General features: G+C 36.9%; 1 protein-coding gene across 3 annotated transcripts in view; it reads right to left on the reverse strand.

The window, feature by feature from the left end:
* ELF2 (E74-like factor 2 (ets domain transcription factor)) overlaps positions 1-13,863 on the reverse strand; it is a 105,830-nt gene that overhangs the window by 90,482 nt on the left and 1,485 nt on the right. For 2 of the 3 annotated variants that reach the window (XM_008584934.1, XM_008584932.1), the window contains exon 1: positions 13,751-13,821. The exons of the other annotated variant lie outside the window; for it this stretch is intronic. The gene's annotated coding sequence lies outside the window, so the exon portion shown is untranslated. Of the gene's footprint in view, positions 1-13,750; positions 13,822-13,863 lie in introns of those variants that run through there. 3 annotated transcript variants of the gene reach the window in all.

Raw genomic sequence — 13,863 nt, forward strand, 5'->3', positions numbered from 1 at the left:
GCAATGGGATCGCAACCCTCGGTGTCACGCCCGCACCGCGCTCAACCAGTGAGTGGACCGTTCTCCATAGGGGATCCGAACCCTCGGCGGGAGCGCCGCTGCACTCCCAAGCGCCACACTCCACCAAGTGCGCCACCAGGCCGGCCCGTAAAGAAGTTTAAAGAACTAAAGGAAGATGTGGAGAAAGTCAAGAAAATGAAGTGTGAACAAAATAAAAATACCAATAAAGAGACAGAAAATCTAAAAAGAAACCAAAAAATAAAAAGAAACCAAAAAAATAAAAAATTCTGGAGCTGAAAATACAATAACAAATGAGAAATTCACTAGAGATATTCAAAGGCAGATTTGAACACATAGATTTCTTCTTTGAGAAGAGTCAATGATCTTGAAGACAGGACAATGAAAGTTACTGAATCTGAGAAAGAGAAACAAAAGAGATTAAAGAAAAGCGAAACAACAGCAAGCAGACCAACAAACAGATTGTGGGAGTCCCCCAAAAAAAGAAGAGAAAGAGAAAGAGATAGAGAGAATATCTGAAGAAATAAAGGCTGAAAATTTCCCAAATTTGCTGAAAGACATGAATAAAAACATCTAAGCTCAATGAACTCCAAGGATGATAAACTCAAAGAGACCCACACCAAGACACATTATAAACAAACTTTCAAAATACCAAAGATCTTGAAAGCAGCAAGAAAAAAAAAAAAGATTGTCACATACAAGGGATCCTCAATAAAATTATCAGTAGATATCTCATCAGAAAAACAGGAGCCCAGAAAGCAATGGGCTGATACATTCAAAGTGCTTAAAGAAAAAACCATCAACAAATAATCCTACATCCAGCAAAACTGTCCTTTCAGAGTGAGGGAGAAATTAAGACATTCTCTGAAAACGAAAAGCTTGAGGGAGTTCATTACCACTAGATTTGCCCTGCAAGAAATGCTTAAAGGAGACCTATAAGGCAAAAGGACACTAGACAATAACTTAAACCTGAATGAAGAAATAAAGATCTCAGTAAAGGCAAATAGGCAATTAAATAAGCTGGTATGATTGTAACAACAGTAACATTGCAACAAGTTTGTATCTACTTTTTTGTCTTCTACATGATTTAAGAAAAATACATTTAAAAACAATTTTTAGTCTAAAAGCTAGTGTTATTGTAACTTTAGTTTGTAACTACAATTCTGTTTTCTACAACATTTAAGAGAAAAATGTATTTAAAAGTCTTAACGGTTTATGTTTTCAGACACACAATAAACATGTAATTCTGTGAAATCTACAACTGAAAAGGGTGGGAAACTGTAAAGGAGTAGAGTTTTTATATGTTATCAAATTTAAGCTGGTATAAATTCAAATTAGAGTGTTATAACTTTTGGTTTTTAAATGTAATCCCGATGGCAACCACAAAAAAAAAAAAAAAAAAAAAAAAAAAGCTATAGAGTATATACAATGTGAAATGAGAAATTTAAATATTTCACTACAAAAAATCAACTGCATGCAAAAAAAGACAGCAATGCAGGGAATGAGGGACAAAACCGGTCTATATAGCATATAAAAATAAATAGCAAAATGACAGAAGTCCCTCTTTATCAGCAAGTAATTTAAATGAAAATGGTTTAAACTATGCAATCAAAAGACAGAGATTGGCAGAATGAAAAAAAACAAATGATCCAACTATGTGCTATCTACAAGCAATTCACTTTAGAATCAAAGACACAAACATTGAAAATAAAAGGATGAAAAAAGATATTCCATGCAAATAGTAAGCAAAAATAAGCAGGGGTGGCTATACCAACATCAGACAAAACAGACTTTAAATGAAAAAAGGTTACAAGAAACAAAGAAGGATAATATATATTAATAAAAGTTTCAATACAGAAAGAAGATATAACAATTATAAGTATTTACACAGCTAATGACAATCAATGAAAATATATGAAATAAAAACTAACAGAATTGAAGGGAGAAACAGTTCTACAGTAATACTTGGAGATTTCCATACCACCCTCTCAATAATGTATAGAACAATCAGACAGAAAATAGAGGACTTAACACAATAAACCAACTGGATCTAACAGACATATACAGAACACTTTTACCCAACAAAAACAGAATACACATTTTTCTCTACTGCACATAACACATTTTCCAAGACAGTCCATGTTAGGCCACAAATGGACTCAAAAGTCTCAATAGATTTTAAAAGATATATATCACATAAAATATCTTCTCTGATCACAACAAGATAAAGCTAGAAATCAATATCAGAAGTAAAACTGGAAAATTCATAAGATCATAGAAATTAAACAACACACTCTTAAACAACCAAAGGGTTATACATCACGACCAAGGGGGATTTATTCCTGGAATGCAAGGATGGTTCAACATACGAAAATTGATCAATGTAATCCACCATATCAACATAATAAAAGAAAAACATGATCATTTTGACTGATGCAGAAAAAGCATTTTATAAAATTCAACAAAACATTCAACAAACTAGGTATATAAGGAATCTACCTCAACATAATTAAAGCGATATATGAAAAACCCACAGCAAACATCATAATTTTTTTTTTCCTTTTTGTCTTTTTTACTGACCGGTAACGGGATCGCAACCATCGGTGTTGCGCCCGCACCACGCTCAGCCAATGAGCGGGAACCGGTCTCCACATGGGATCCGAACCCTTGGCGAGAGCGCCGCCACACTCCCAAGCGGCACACTCTCCAGTGCGCCACCAGGCCAGCCCAAACATCATAATTTTGAAAGACTGAAAGCTTTTCCTCCAAGATCAGGAACAAGGCAAGGATGCCCACTTTTGCCACTTCTATTCAATACAGTACTGGAATTTTTAACCAGAGCAATTAGAAAAGAAAAAGAAAGAAAAGGCATCCAAGTTCAAAAAGAAAAAGTAAAATTATCTCTGCTTGTAAATGATATGATTTTATGGGTAGAAACCCCTAAAGATTCCACGAAAAAAACTATTAGAACTAATAAAGGAATTCAGCAAAGCAGCAGGACACAAAATCAACATACAGAAATCAGCTGCATTTTTATACACCAACAATGAACAATCTGAAAGGAAATTATAAAAACACTTCCATTTATAATATCAACAGAAAGAATAAAATACTTATTAACTTAATCAAAGAAATGAAAGACTTGTACAATGAAAACTACAAAACATTGCTGAAAGAAATTAAAGACATAAACAAATTGAAATGCATCCCATGTTCAAGGATCGGAAGACTTAATATTGTTAAAATGTCAGTATTACCCAAAGTGATCCACAGATTCAATACAATCCCTATCAAAATCCCAATGACATTTTTGCAGAAATATAAAATGCATCCTAAAATTCATATGGTATCTCAAGGGACCCCAAGGAGCCAAAACAATCTTGAATAGGAACAAAGCTGGAGAACTCACACTTCGTGATTTCAAAACTTGGTACAAAGCTACAGTAATCAAAACAGTATAGTACTGGCATAAAGACGACATATAGACCAACAGAACAGAATGCAGTACCCAGAAATAAACTCTCAATAAATCAAAAAATTAATTTTGACAAGGGTGCCAAGACCACTCAATGAGAAATGAATATTCCTGTCTTTTCAACAAATAGTACTGGGAAAACTGGATATCCACATGCAAAAGAATAAAATTGGACCCTTCCCTACCACCACACACAAAAATTAGCTCAAAATGAATCAAGGACCTGTGTTTTCCTTAGAAGAAAACATAAGGCAAAAACTTCAAGATACCAGATTTGGCAATGATTTCTTAGATATGACACTAAAGGCACAGGTAACAAAAGAAAAAATAAGTTGAATTTCATAAAAATATTTAATTTGTGTACATCTAAAGACACTACCAACAGAATAAAAAGGCAATTCACAGAATGGGAAAAAAACATACAAATCATGTATCTGAAAAGAGAATATATAGAGAAATACTAAAACCTAGCAACAACAACAACAAAAAAAACACACACACACACAAGCTGGCCAGTTAGCTCAGTTGGTTAGAGCATGGTGTGATAACACCAGGGTCAAAGGTTCAGATCCCCATACTGACCAGCCACCAAAAACAAAAAACAACCAAAAAACAACAACAAAAAAAACCCCAATTCAAAAATGGGAAAAGGACTTGAATAGACATTTCTCCAAAGAAGACATAAAAATGACCAACAAGCACATGAAAAAATGCTCAACGTCACTAATCATTAGAAAACTGCAAGTCAAAACTACAGTGAGATACCACCTCACACCCATTAGAATGGCTACTATAAAGAAAAAAAAATTGATAAGCATGGGGAGAAATTGGAAATCCTTGTTGGTGGGAATGTAAAATGGTACATCTGCTGTGGAAAACAATATGGCAGTTCCTCCAAATATTAAAAATAGAATTAATTGGGCCAGCCCGTGGCTCACTCAGGAGAGTGTGGTGCTGATAACACCAAGGCCCCGGGTTCGGATCCCATATAGGGATGGCTGGTTCGCTCACTGGCTGAGCGTGGTGCTGACAACACCAAGTCAAGGGTTAAGATCCCCTTACCAGTCATCTTTAAAAAAAAAAAAAAAAAAAATAGAATTAACAATGATCCAGCATTCCATTTCTGTGTGTGTGTGTATATCTCACAAAGAGATATTCGTATGCCCATGTTCAAAGCAGAATTATTAACAACAGCTAAAACATGGATGTAATGCAAGTGTCCACTGACAGATGAACAGAGAAGCAAATATATAATATATCCATACAAGGGAATGTTATTCAGCCTTAAAAAGGAAGGAAATTCTGCAATATGCTATAGCATAGATTAACCTTGAGAACACTCTGCTAAATGAAAAAAGCCACTCACAAAAAGACAAATATTATATGGTTCTACTTATATAAGGTACTTAGAGTAGTTAAAATCAGAGACAGAAAGTATAATGGTAGTTGCTGGGATTAGAAATAATGGAGAGTTACTGTTTAATGGGTACAGAGTTTCAGTTTAACAAGATGAAAAGAGTTCTGGAGATGGACAGTAGTGATGGTGCTATATAGTTTACATGTGTCCCCCAAATTCATGGGTTGGAAACTTAATCCCCAGTGGAAGTGCTGAGAGGTGGAATCTTTAAGAGGTAATTAGGTCACGAAGGCAGAGCCCACATTAATGAATTAATGTTATGACAGGAGTGGGTTAGTTATAAAAGCATGTTCAGCTCCCTCTTGTTCTCTCTTACATGTGTGCTCTCTTGCCCTTCCACCCTGGGATGACACAGCAGAAGATCCTCACCAAATGTAGACCCTCGATCTTGGGCTTCCCAGCCTCGAGAACCATGAATCATATAAATTTGTGCTCATTATAAATTACCCAACTGGCCAGCCACAAAATAGATAGATGATAGATAGATAGACAGATAGACAGACAGACAGATAGATAAGATAGATAGATAAATAACCCAGTGTGTGGTACTGTTATACCAGCACAGAAATGACTAAGACACATGGTTTCACAACATTATGAATGTATTTGATACCATTGAACCATATATCTAAAAATGATTAAAATATTAAATTTTATGCTGAGCATATTACCACAATAAAAAAAATGGTTAAAAAAATGACTAAATCCAAAGATATTGACTGGTCTGAGCACCTAAAATAGCTATAAACGAGCTAAAATATTAAATTTTATGCTGAGCATATTACCACAATAAAAAAAATGGTTAAAAAAAATGACTAAATCCAAAGATATTGACTGGTCTGAGCACCTAAAATAGCTATAAACGAGATGGGGAAAACTGTGGAAGGAGAAACCCAATATATCCCAAAGTAAACTCATCATTTTCTCTGCAACTGCCCAATAGTATTACCTTTCTTATTGTGCCTAGCTCAGTAAGCTACTCTGATACCTACAAAAGGTATCGCCCAAAAACAGAGATCCTGAAGTCATCTGAAACTCCTTTCTCTATCAGGACCATTATACTCTCTCACTTTTGACTCCTCTACAATCTCATATCCTCTGCCCTTGTTCAGGTCCTTATTATCATTTCTCTGTACTGTTCAATCACCTCAGAATTTGCCTGTTTACCACTAGTCTTCCCTCCCTTTCGGTCCACTACTACAATACAGAGTGATCCAAGATAGAATAATAATGTCAGACCCCTCTAATCTCAAGCATTCTGATTGAATAGCAATAAGCTAGGGGTCTAGGTCTATTCTTCAGCATAAATTTTCATTCTGACACGTTCAGGTACAGAAATCATTAATCTAATCAATGTTCATTTATCCAGCCTCATTTCTTTTTACTCCCTTCACCCAATTTTATTCCACAGTTGTGTTTCTCTATCCTCTTCTCTCTCTCTTGTCTTAATCATCCTTCCCCTCCTTGCCCATTTGGTCAGTTCCTAGGTATCTTATATATCTCAGCTCCAATGCAAGCTGATCCCTCCTCAGGACTCAGTTAATATTTTCTATAATTCCCTTCCCCATAGTCCACATTACACATCTCCCTCAAAACACCAGGGAAATAACAGCTTGCAGCAGATCATTTATTTGTCACCATATCAAGCCCAACCCCTATGCCTTTCTTTCAGCACTCTCTAACATCCTGCTTTTCTTACCCTTTTAATCTTATTTCCTATTATTCCCCCAAAGCACCAGGTTTCTAAAAATCCATACACTGTTCAGAAATTATTACATACTAGGCCATAGAAAGTGTCTCAGTAATTTAAAATGAGAAAAATCATGTTCTCCCATTACAAGGAATTTATTTAGAAATCAACAACAGAATGAATTTTTGGGTATCCCCAAATATTTGGGAATTAAACAACACATTTCTAAATAATGCATGAGTGAAAAAAGAAATCACAAAAGAAATTAGAAAATATTTTGAACTGAATGAAAAAAGTTTAAAAGCATATCAAAATGTATGGGATGCAGCTAACTAAGTAGCTGGAGGAAATTTTATAGCTTTAAATGCCTCTATCAGAAAAGAAGATCTCAAATCAATAACCTAAGCCTCTATCATAAGAAACTAGAAAAAGAAATGCAAACTAAACTCAAAGCAAGTAATAAAGATTAAAATGGATATCAATGATGGGCTGGCAGGTTAGCTCACTTGGTTAGACCATGGTACTGATAACACCAAGATTAAGGGTTCAGATTCCCTTCCTGGCAGATGACAAAAAAAGAAAAGAAAATCAGTGAAATCAAAAACAGAGAAATAATACCAAAAAAAAAAATCTATTTAACCAAAACTTGTTTCTTTGAAAAGAGCGACAAAATTGACAAACCTTTAGCTAGAATGACCCAGTGAGAAAGAAAGGACAAATACTTCCAAAATTAGGAATGAAAGCAGGACTTCACTACCAACTTCAGCAACATTAAAAGCATATACAGGAATATTATGAACTGTATGCCAAAAAAACTAAATAGCTTAGATGAAATGGACAAATTCCTAGAAAGACATAAATGAACCAAAATAAACTCAAAAATTAGCAGAGAATCTGAAGAGATCTGTAACAAGAAATTGAACTAGTAGCTTAAAAATTTCCCAAAGAGAGAAACCCAAGCCAGATCCTTTCACTGGTAAATTCTATCAAATACATTCAAAGAGGTAATATTAGCAATCCTTCACAAACTCTTACAGAAAATAGAAGCAAGAATACTTCTCAATTCATTCTAAGAGGCTAGTATTACTGATACCAAACCCAAAAGCATCATAAGAAAACTATTGACCGATATTCCTTATAAACTTAAATGCAAAAATGTTCAACAAAACATTAGCAAACCAAATCTAGCAATATATAATAAGAATTATATACCATGACTAAGTGGGATTTATCCCAGGAACACAAGGCTGGTTTAACATCTGGAAATCAAATAATGCAGTACACCATATTAATAGAAAAGACAAAAACCACATGATATCTCTGACACTAGGGTGACCAGTCATACTGGTTTGTCCAGGACTAATGCAAGACTTTCAGTGCTAAACCAAGGATGGTGCTGGGCAAACTGTGACAGTTGGTCATTCCAACAGATGTAGAAAAAGCATTTGGCAAAATCCAATAACTACTCATGATAAAAACTAACCAGGAATAAAAACAAACTTCCTCTACCTAATATGCCACATCTATAAAAAAAACCACAGCCAGACTGTTCCATCAGTGAACCAACTACATGGTCCTGGAGAGACTCTAGGATCGTGGCTCAGATGTGTTCATCGAATACTCCTTTCAGAACTTTTATGGGTGTAAGTGACATGATATGGCCAAAAATCCAAACTGTGCAGTTGCACTGTGACAAACATGCAATGTGCTGTAAAAACTCAATACAGTTCAAATAAAATTCCTATATTAGTTAAAAAAAAAAAAAACCAAAAAACCTACAGCCAGCATTATACTGAACAGTAAAAGACTGAATGAATTCCTTCCTCCTAATAATGTGAGGATGCCCTAATTTAATGCCGCCAGTTCTAGCCACTTCTAATCAACCTTGCACAGGTGGTTACAGTCACGAAAGGAAGGAAGTATGGAGGAAAGGAAGAGAGGGGGAGAGGAATAAATGCATTCTCATTAGAAAAGAAGTAAAAATACATTTATTCACAGATGACATGATATCAAATGTCGAAAATACTAAGGAATTCACAAAAGAAATTACAAGACCTAAAAAATGATTTCAGTGAGATCAAAGGATACAAGATAAATATGCAAAAAATCAATTGCTTCTCTGTGCTAGCAACAAAAATCTGACATGAAATTTTAAAAAACAATTACATCCGCAACAGCATCGAAAAGAATAAAATACTTAGGAATAAACTGAACCAAAAAAGTATAAATGTGGTATACACATACAATGGAAATTCAGCCCTTAAAAAGAAAGAAATTTTGCAATATGTTACATGGATGAAGCTTGAGGACATTATGCTAAATGAAATAAGCTAGTCACAGAAGGACAAATACATCCACTTATAAGGTATCTAAAATAGTCAAATTCATAGAAGCAGAAAGTGGAGTAGTGGTTACCAGGGGCTTGGGAGGAGAGGTGAGGAGTTGCTAATCAGCAGGCATAAAGTTTCAGTTAAGACCAATAAATTCTAGAGATCTTTTGTACAATACAATACTGTGCCTACAGTTAACATACTGTGCTTTACACTTAAAAAGTTAAGAGGGTAGATATCATGTGCTTACCACAATATTAAAAAAAAGCATAAGATTAGTACACTGAAAATTACAAAACGTCATTGCTGAGGAATAAATGAAAAGAAATGTTCACGTTCATTATTAGAAGACTCAAGATGGTAAGACGGCAATTCTACTCAAATTGATCTACAGATTCAACACAATCCCTAACAAATTACAGCAGAATTTTTTGCAGAAATTAACAAGCCAACCTAAAGTTTTTATATAGGACCCAGAATAGTCAAAACAATTTTTAAAAAAAGAACAAAACTGGATGGCTTACATTACCTGATTTCATAACTTACCATAAAACAACAATAATCAAGGCACGTTGGTAGTGGCATAAGGATAGACACACAAATAATGGAACAGAATTGAGAGTCCAGAAATAAATTCTTACATTGACCATCAATAGGGAAATAATAGTCTTTTCAACAAATGTTGCTAGAACAATCGATATGCAAAAGATTGATTTAGACCTTTATTTCACCCCATACACAAAAATTAACTCAAAATAAATAATCAAATCTAAATGTAAGAGCTAAAACCATATAACTTCTAGAAGAAAACAAAGAAGAAAATCCTCAAGACCTTAGATTAGGCAGAGTTCTTTCACATATGCAAAAGATTGATTTAGACCTTTATTTCACCCCATACACAAAAATTAACTCAAAATAAATAATCAAATCTAAATGTAAGAGCTAAAACCATACAACTTCTAGAAGAAAACAAAGAAGAAAATCCTCAAGACCTTAGATTAGGCAGAGTTCTTTCATACAACAACAAAAGCATGATCTGTAAAAGAAGAAATTAATAAACTGGAACTTATCTAAATTAAAGGTCTGGCCAGTTAGCTCAGTTGGTTTGACCTTGGTTCAGACCACCTTACCAGCCAGCTGCCAAAAAAAATTAAAATATGCACTTCAAAAGACCATCCACATACTGAGAGGAAATATTTGCAAATCATATATCTAATAAAGTACTTACATCCACAATATATTTTTTAAAACTCTTAAACCTCAATAAGTCAATCCACTTTAAAAATGTGTAAATGAATTTGAATAACTATGTCACCATGAGATAGATGAATGGCTAACAATCATGAAAAGATGCTCAACACTAGAAATCATATGGAAAATTCAAACTAAAACCACAATGAATTAACCACTTCATACCCACTAGAATGGCTATAGTAAAAAAAGACAGACAATAAGTATTGGCAAGGACATGAAGAAAACTGGAACTCATACATTGCTTTTAGTAATGTAAAATGGTACAGCCATTTTGGGAAACAGTTTGGCAATTTCTTTAAAAAGTTAAACATATAATGCAGTAAAATTCAATTGCTAGATATCTACCCAACAGAAATGACACCATATGTCCATATGAAGACTTGTACTCAAATGTTCAAGGAGCATTGTTTGGAACAGTCAAAAACTGGAAACAATCCAAACACTGATCAATTGGTCAACAAATAAATGTGGTATATCTATACAAAGGAATACTATTCATCAATAAAAAGGAGTAAAATACTGGTACATGTTACTATATGGATAAATCCCCCAAACATTATGCTATGTGGAAGAAGCCAGATGCAAAAGACTACATATTGTATGATTCCATTTATATGAAATATTCAGAAAAAGCATATTTATGGAAACAAAACAAATCATGATTGCTTGGGGCTGGAGAGGGAAATGAAGATTAACTATAGACATGCTAGAGGAAATTTCTGGAGGCAATGAAGATGTTCTAAAATTGGCTTCTGGTGACAGTTTCACAATTCTACATATTTACTAAAAATTCTTGAATTCTGCACTCAAAATGGATGAATTTTTTTGGTATCAAATAATTCAAAAAGCTAACTTAACAAGTGTACCTACCCCCAAAAATGAAAACACACACACACACAAAAACTTGTACACAAATATTCATAGCAGAATTATTCATAATAGCCACAAAGTAGAAACTCAAAATATCCATCGGCTGATGAGTGAATAAGTAAAATGTAATATATCCATCCAACGGAATATTACAGCAATAAAAAGAAAGCATTGATTCATGCTACAACATGGACAAATTTTGAAAACATTATGCTAAATGATAGAAGCCAGTCACAAAAGACCACATATTGTACGGTTTCATTTACATGAAGTATCAAGAATAGGAGAATCTATAGAGATAGAAAGTAGATCAGTGATTGCCTAGGACTGCGAGTGGGGGGTGAGGGGGAATGGAGAGTAACTGCTAATGNACACACACACACACACAAACTTGTACACAAATATTCATAGCAGAATTATTCATAATAGCCACAAAGTAGAAACTCAAAATATCCATCGGCTGATGAGTGAATAAGTAAAATGTAATATATCCATCCAACGGAATATTACAGCAATAAAAAGAAAGCATTGATTCATGCTACAACATGGACAAATTTTGAAAACATTATGCTAAATGATAGAAGCCAGTCACAAAAGACCACATATTGTACGGTTTCATTTACATGAAGTATCAAGAATAGGAGAATCTATAGAGATAGAAAGTAGATCAGTGATTGCCTAGGACTGCGAGTGGGGGGTGAGGGGGAATGGAGAGTAACTGCTAATGGGTATAGGAGTTTTGGGTGGTGATAAAAATGTTCTAAAACTGACTATGGTGATGGTTGCATAACTCTGAGTATACTAAAAACCACTGAACTGTACACTTTAAATCAAATTGAATGGTATGTGAATTATATCTCAATAAAGCTACCCCAGTGTCCCCCCGCAAAAAGGTATACAACCTGTGAGTAGGTAAAGCCATCAACACTGGCAGGCCCTACCACAGCCACAGTTACCAATTTATTTACCTAGCATAGAAAAATCCCAAAGTTATAAATTCTTTCCAACCATACTCAAACTGATTATTTCGTAAATGAGTACTTATGCCTGAAATGAGGAACAATAATTAATCCAAGTAATTAATTCACTAAGCTTAAAAATAGGTTGGCATTAAATATTCAAATTTCAAATGCCCAAGATATTTCAATTTTCTACTTCATGTGCTAAATTACTAGATGTTTCCATAATATTCTTATGAATGCACCCTGTAAACTATATTGCCCTCCATAAACTTTAATTATTCCTAAATTTTTTAAAATACATTTTATATATAAAGTCATTCTACCTTTTGAAGAAACTCTGAAACACAAATATCCAATCCAATCCTATCTTAGTAAAGTGTACATTCTTCTATGATTCTGGCACTAGAGAGAGTGCATAATTTACCTCTCGATAGAGACTTACAGATAAAAAGGAAAGCAAATCTGATTACCAAACACACGATTACTGTTCTCTCATCACCGGATTAAAATTTAAACCATACAGCTCAAGTAAATGTTCTGGAACATAAGAAAAAGGGACGATGAAGTGTCCCCCTCTTACTCATTTAATGAAGTACTAAGAATTTAAAGAAAGGTTATTCTACAGCAAAAGTGGCTCCTAAAAGGAGAGCTCAGGATACTGACACATGAGGAACATTAGAAACTGTGCAATCTGGATTACTCTCGGTGTTATGGAATTATTTTCTCTGTCCTTCACTGACACGGAATGCCCAACAGAAGCAGGAGCGGGGTCTCGGCTGCTCTGTTCGCAAAGCTGCTCGGGCAGAGTCAGTACCGACCCCTGGCAGAGCCCTCACCGTCCTGCTCCCGCGCCCCGAGAACATCTAGGAGCGCGGTCCCTAATGACCAGCAGCTTCGGGAGGAAAGGCTCCAGAAGGCGGTCACTGGACGTGCGCACTACTGAGCCCGTTTTTGTTTTGTTTAAAAAATAGATGCTGATCAGAGGCAAGCCTCCCTACCCGTCCCACCCCCGTCCGGGAATAGGGGAAGGTGGCAGCAGGGGGCCGGCGTGGAAAACGAGAATAAAAGAACGGCCGAGTACAACCTGTCGTGCAAGCTAGCTGCGGAGGGAAGGAAAGGTAAGTGGCGACGACGAGGCCGGACGGGAAAGGAAACTAGTGTCCAGCCCCCCTTCCCCCCGCCACCCAGAGCGGCTGGAGCCTCCCAGGTTCCGCCCCGAGCTCGCCGCCCAGCCCCGGCGCCGGCCGCAGCCTCCCGCCCAACATAGACCCTCCCAGGACGCGTTTCCTCCGGAGTCGGACCCCCGCCCCGGCCTCGCCGCGGGATGAGGCGGGTCAGTTCAGTCCGCTTCTCGGCAGAGGTGACTCGCGCAGAGACGTAAACAGTGAGACCAGCTTGCGCTCGGCCCATCCCCCCCGCCGGGGTCCGTAACCTCTTCCCTCAGCCCTGCCCCGCGCCCCGTGCTCCCCGTGGGCAGGCGCGCAGCGCGCCTTCCCCTCTCAATATCCCGCTCCCCGACCGTTGCCCAGGGGCACTCAGCCCCTTTCTCCCCACCCCCCACCGTCCCCCCACTCCCCGCGGGTGTCACCGCCACAGCCTCCGGAAAACCCCGGAGCAAACAACACAGGCGCGGGGCGGGGGCGCGTAGGGAGGAGGCGGCTCTCGGGACAGCAAGGCTTTATCGCCTCGCCCTCCGCACTCCCTCTCACCAGCCTCGGCTGCCCGCGCTCTTACCTGCTATCCGCGTCGCCTGGGAAAACCGCGGCGTCCCTTTCCCTCCCAGCAGGGCCTCGGACTAGCCACCACCGCCGCCGTTGGCTGGGCGTCCGGAGGGAGTTCGGGCCTCG

Source organism: Galeopterus variegatus, unplaced genomic scaffold (genome assembly GCF_000696425.1).
Source record: "Galeopterus variegatus unplaced genomic scaffold, G_variegatus-3.0.2 Scaffold3408, whole genome shotgun sequence".
Classification (NCBI taxonomy): domain Eukaryota; kingdom Metazoa; phylum Chordata; class Mammalia; order Dermoptera; family Cynocephalidae; genus Galeopterus; species Galeopterus variegatus.